Raw genomic sequence first — 6,000 nt, 5'->3', positions numbered from 1 at the left:
AGCTAATTTTTTGTATTTTTTAGTAGAGACGCAGTGTCACCATGTTAGCCAGGATAGTCTCGATCTCCTGACCTCGTGATCCACCCGCCTCGGCCTCCCAAAGTGTTGGGATTACAGGCATGAGCCACCACGCCCAGCCTGAGGTCTTTTTTAGAAGGGCACTAATCCCATTCATCAGGGCTCTATGCTCATGAACCAATCACCTCCCAGAGACTCCACCTCCTAATAGGATCACATCAAGGGGTAGGTTTTCAAGATATGAATTTGGGGTTGGGGGGACACAATCATTCGGTCAATTACATTAATTTCACCTGGCAAGAACTGTTGAAATGACTCAGTGGTTTCTTTTTCACAGAAGAAGTGATATTTGATCTGAGCTTTGAAGAACAGAGAGAAGTTATAAGGGCATACAAGGGTTGGAGAAGGTATTCCAGACAGCAGCAACAGCAATTTCAAAGGCACTGAGGCATAAGTGCAATGGTGGTCACTGGAGGTCAAGTGGCTGGAATGGTAGGACTGGGTCATATTAAGAGCCTTTACATCATAATCAAGAGTTTAGACTTTATTTTATGGGCATCCAGATACCATGAGAAGGGGATGTGATGCATGTGAGCTTTACCTCAGCAGTGAGACCTTGTCTGCCCTCAGGCTCTCTGCTACAAAAGCAGCCTGCCTGCCAAAGACCTGTTTGCAAAACTGTAAGCAATGATTCCACCTTCTATATTTTAGGGAAAATATTTTACTCCTCTGATAACTTTGGAGATATCAGTAGGGGCTGATGAGAGAAGGGGTTGGGAACCTGGTTCTCAGTTCAGTTTATGTCTCAGTCGGTGTGTAAATCCGGATGTCTAGTTTTTCACTGTGTTTCTCCCAGCTGGCTTTCACTCAAGCATGATTACCATGATTTTTGTCCTCTGTTGACTCTACTCCTCCATCTTAGCTGTAGGAGAAATGGCTTGTACTTAGGGCAGGATTTAAAGGGATGCGCTGGCTGGCTCTCTCTTACTGGCCCAAATTGTGGCATTTGTGCTCTGGAAAGGCTGGTGGCTGTGAGGAAGACAGACCAGGGGCAGGAGACAGGGAGGCTGTTGCCCAAGTCCCAGAAATTGATCATGAACACCTGATGGAAGCAGCAGCTGTGAGGTCAGCCTGGACTTGAGAGCCAGTGCTCTCCAGGAAGCATGGCAACCCCACTTGGCCTGGGGCCTCCTTTCTCTACAGGCTCAGGCTTCCAGAATTGCCTCACATGCTGGAGGAAGCATGGCCAGCCTACTTGGCACAGGGCCTCCTTCCTCTGTGGTCTCAGGTGTTGCAGGAAGTCAGGGACCCCGAATGGAGGGACTGGCTGGAGCCACGGCAGAGAAACATAAATTGTGAAGATTTCATGGACATTTACCAGTTCCCAAATAATACTTTCATAATTTCTTATGCCTGTCTTACTTTAATCTCTTCATCCTGTTATCTTCGTAAGCTGAGGATGTACATCACCTCAGGACCACTGTGATAATTGTGTTAACTGTACAAATTGATTGTAAAACATGTGTGTTTGAACAATATGAAATCAGTGCACCTTGGAAAAGAACAGAATAACTGCGATTTTAGGGAAAAAGGGAAGACAACCATAAGATCTGACTGCCTGTGGGGTCAGGCAAAAAGAGCCATATTTTTCTTTTTGCAGAGAGCCTATAAACAGACGGGCAAGTAGGGAAGATATAGCTAAATTATTTTCCTAGCAAGGATTAATACTCTGGGAAAGGAATGCATTCCTGAGGGGAGGTCTATAAATGGCTGCTCTGGGAGTGTCTGTCTTATGCGGTTGACATAAGGACTGAAATATGCCCTGGTCTCCTGCAGTACCCTCAGGCTTACTAGGGTAGGGAAAAACCCCACCCTGGTAAATTTGAAGTCAGACCAGTTCTCTGCTCTCCAACCCTGTTTTCTGTTGTTTAGATGTTTATCAAGACAATACATGCACCGCTGAACATAGACCCTTGTCAGTAATTCTGCTTTTGCCCTTTGCCTTGTGATCTTTGCTGGACCCTTATCAGGAGTTTCTGATTTCACCCTTGTCCTGTTTCCTTGGAAGCATGTGATCTTTGTTCTCCTTTTTGCCCTTTGAAGCATGTGATCTTTGTGACCTACTCCCTGTTCTTGCACCCCCTCACCTTTTGAAATCCTTAATAAAACTTGCTGGCTTTAAGGCTCAGGTGGTCATCACGGTCCTACCAATATGTGATGTCATCCGTGGTGGCTCAACTGTAAAATTCCTTTCTTTGTACTCTTTCTCTTTATTTCTCAGCCGGCCGACACTTACGGAAAATAGAAGAAACCTATGTTGAAATATTGGGGGCAGGTTCCCACAATACTCAGGCTTTTGGAATTGGCTCACACTTTGGCCCTATTAGGTGAAAACAGCTGTAACATATTTTAAACAGAGGAAAATCTTTTATCCTTTTTAATATACCCCTCTAACATTTTTTTCCAACTTTTATTTTAGATTCAGGGGGTACATATGCTGGTTTGTTACCTGGGTATATTACATGATGCAGAGGTTTGGGATATGAATGATCCCATCACTGAGGTACTGAGCATAGTACCCGGCAGTTAGTTTTTCAACCCCTGCCTTCCTCCCTCTCTCCTTCCCTCTAATAGTCCCCAGTTTCTATTACTGCCATCTTTACTTTGCCATTTTTTAAAAAACAAAACTGATGATAGCAAAGAACTTAACAGATTTCTCCATGGTGAATAAATACAGAATTCTGAGGGTCAACTTTATACTTACACTTAGTATAGATGCTGCTGAAAAGGACAAATGGTTCATCCTACTGTGGAAGTTTTTGAGAATGTCATGTGTGTTTTTAACCAACTTTGTTTGACTCTCAGCTCCTATACCAATGGGGGAGGAGGGAAATTCAACTTCAATAGTTTCTGTGCCATCCCTCACCTCCTCTGGGTCTCATAGAATCTGGAAGATTTTTGTGCCCCCAGAATATGAGGGGTGAGCCCCTACTCTCCTGTCCATCATATTCAGTATGGCTCCCTTGACCCACAGCTCTTTGCTTCTGTTCTGTGTATCACAAGAGGTTTATTTCTTCCTCCTTCTCTTTATTCCACCTTCAAACTGAAATCTGTCTGCTGCCACACACAAAAAAAGCAGTTATTGCTATGAGCAGAAAGCTGCCTAGCCTGCTCTATTAATCATATGAGCAAACTTTCCCTTATTTTTGAAGTCCTCATCATCACTGAGGAGGCACTCTATAAATAATAATTTTCCTATTCACTTAGGCCAAGGGTAAGAAAAAAGAGATTAAATTTTTATGTCCCTGTTCATGACACAGCTAACAAGCTGTATCAGCTCTGGTTTTTTTTTTTTTCTTAATAGAGACAAGAAGGGTTTGAAAAGGTTATATAGTCCAATAAATGGTTTAAAGATTCCTCCCTACCTTCTTTATTTAGTATGCTTTCCCCACAATTACCCTGTGTTTGCATTTATATTATACTTCAATTTGTAATTCAATCAACACATATTTGGATTTCTTTCATGTGTGTGGTTCTGTGCTGAGTACTCTATTTTCTTTACAAATTCCACCTGAGAAATGCTAGCAAAGAATTTCATTCAAATGCCTCTGGGTGCAGAAGCACCTTTTCGCCTGCTACCACACTCTTTTGTCCCAACTGCTACTTTTACAAACGCACTACTTAATGAAGAGGCTAAATGAGATGATTTGGACCAGAAACTAATGGTTTGAGAACCTGAAATATTGTGGGGTATTTTTTTTTTTCTCTCTCTCTCTCTCGATTGAACCTATTAACCAAATAATTATAAAATATCTACCTTCCCAGCACTTTGGGAGGCCGAGACGGGCGGATCACGAGGCCAGGAGATCGAGACCATCCTGGCTAACACAGTGAAACCCCGTCTCTACTAAAAAAATACAAAAAACGAGCCGGGCGAGGTGGCGGGCGCCTGTAGTCCCAGCTACTCGGGAGGCTGAGGCAGAATGACGTAAACCCGGGAGGCGGAGCTTGCAGTGAGCTAAGATCCGGCCACTGTACTCCAGCCCAGGCGACAGAGTGAGACTCCGTCTCAAAAAAAAAAAAAAAAAAAAAAAAAAAAAAAATCTACTTAGTGCTGTGTTGATACATTTTGAAGGAAATGTCATAATCAACGTTATCAATGGTACCTTCTGCTCTTTAAAAAAGAAGTTTAAAATTAAGAAAGTGGCCAGGCATGGTGGCTCATGCCTGAAATCCCAGAACGTTGGGAGGCTTAGGCAGGAGAATGACTTGAGGCCAGGAGTTTGAGACCAGCCTGGGCAACATAGTGAGACATGGTTCTACAAAAAAAGAAAAAAAAAAAAAAAAAGAGAGCCAGCCATGGTGATGTGTGCCTGTAGGCCTAGCTACTCAGGAGGCTAGGGTGGAAGGATCACTTGAGCCTAGGAGGATGCAGTGAGCTATGATTGTACCACTGTACTCCAGCCTGGGTGACAGAGTATGACCCTGTCTCTTAAAAAAGAAACAAAGGAATTAATTTTTTTAACTTAAACATATAGTTCTATGTTCTATCAAGGAAACTCCAGTGTTAAGGAACAAGACTATAGTATGTATGTTACCTTTGGTTCATTGGTTCCTTTGAGAAACTTTAAATATGTCTTAAAAATGTAAGAAGCTCTTAAAAGAACAAATGAGCTATGTTTTTATACAAATGGAACTATCAATTATTTGTAGATAAATGGCTATGAAAATCTGTTCTAATTTATTCAGGCAGTGTTTCCTGTTTTAAAAATGCTTGCATATTGGGCTCAACATTAGGCACTGGGAATATGAGGGTGGGCACTGTCTAAGGAGTTTATAGTGTCGTGACTTTTTGCTATAATATCAGTAAAAAATTTTTTTTATTTGTTTTTGATTATACTATAAGTTCTGGGGTACATGTACAGAACATGCAGGTTTGTTACAAAGCATACAGTGCCATGGTGGTTTGCTGCACTCATCAACCCGTCATCTACATTAGGTATTTCTCCTAGTACTATCCTTCCCCCAGCTCCTCAACCCCCAATAGGCCCTGGTGTGTGACGTTCCCCTCCCTGTGTCCATGTGTTCTCATTGTTCAGTTCCCACTTATGAGTGAGAACATGCAGTGTCTGGCTTTCTGTTCCTGTGTTAGTTTGCTGAGAATGATGGTTTCCAGTTTCATCCATGTCCCTCCAAATCCATGTCTTTTTTCATGGCTGCATAGTATTCCATGGTGTATATGTGCCACATTTTCTTTATCCAGTCTATCATTGAAGGGCATTTGGGTTGGTTCCAAGTCCTTGCTGTTGTGAACAGTGCCACAATAAACATATGTGTGCATGTGTCTTTATAGTAGAATGACTTATAATCCTTTGGGTATATACCCAGTAATGGGATTGCTGGATCAAATGATATTTCTAGTTCTAGATCCTTGAGGAATCACCACACTGTCTGCCATAATGGTTGAACTAATTCACACTCTCACCAACAGTGTAAAAGCATTCCTATTTCTCCACATCCTCTCCAGCATATGTTGTTTCCTGACTTTTTAATGATTGCCATTCTAACTGGGGTGAGATGGTATCTCATTGTGGTCTTGATTTGCATTTCTCTAGTGACCAGTGATGATGAGCTTTTTTTCATGTTTGTTGGCCGCATAAATGTCTTCTTTTGAGAAGTGTCTGTTCATATCCTTCGCCACTTTTTGATGGGGTTGTTTGCTTTTTTCTTCTAAATTTGTTTAAGTTCTTTGTAGATTCTGGCTATTAGCCCTTTGTCAGATGGATAGATTGCAAAAATTTTCTGTCATTCTGTAGGTTGCCTGTTCACTCTGATGATAGTTTCTTTTCCTGTGCAGAAGCTCTTTAGTTTAATTAGATCCCATTTGCTAATTTTGGCTTTTGTTGCCATTGCTTTTGGTGTTTTAGTTCTGAAGTCTTTGCCCATGCCTGTGTCCTGAATGGTATTGCCTAGATTTTCTTC

Source organism: Macaca fascicularis, chromosome 12 (assembly GCF_037993035.2).
Source record: "Macaca fascicularis isolate 582-1 chromosome 12, T2T-MFA8v1.1".
Classification (NCBI taxonomy): domain Eukaryota; kingdom Metazoa; phylum Chordata; class Mammalia; order Primates; family Cercopithecidae; genus Macaca; species Macaca fascicularis.
This window is presented reverse-complemented; position numbering follows the sequence as displayed.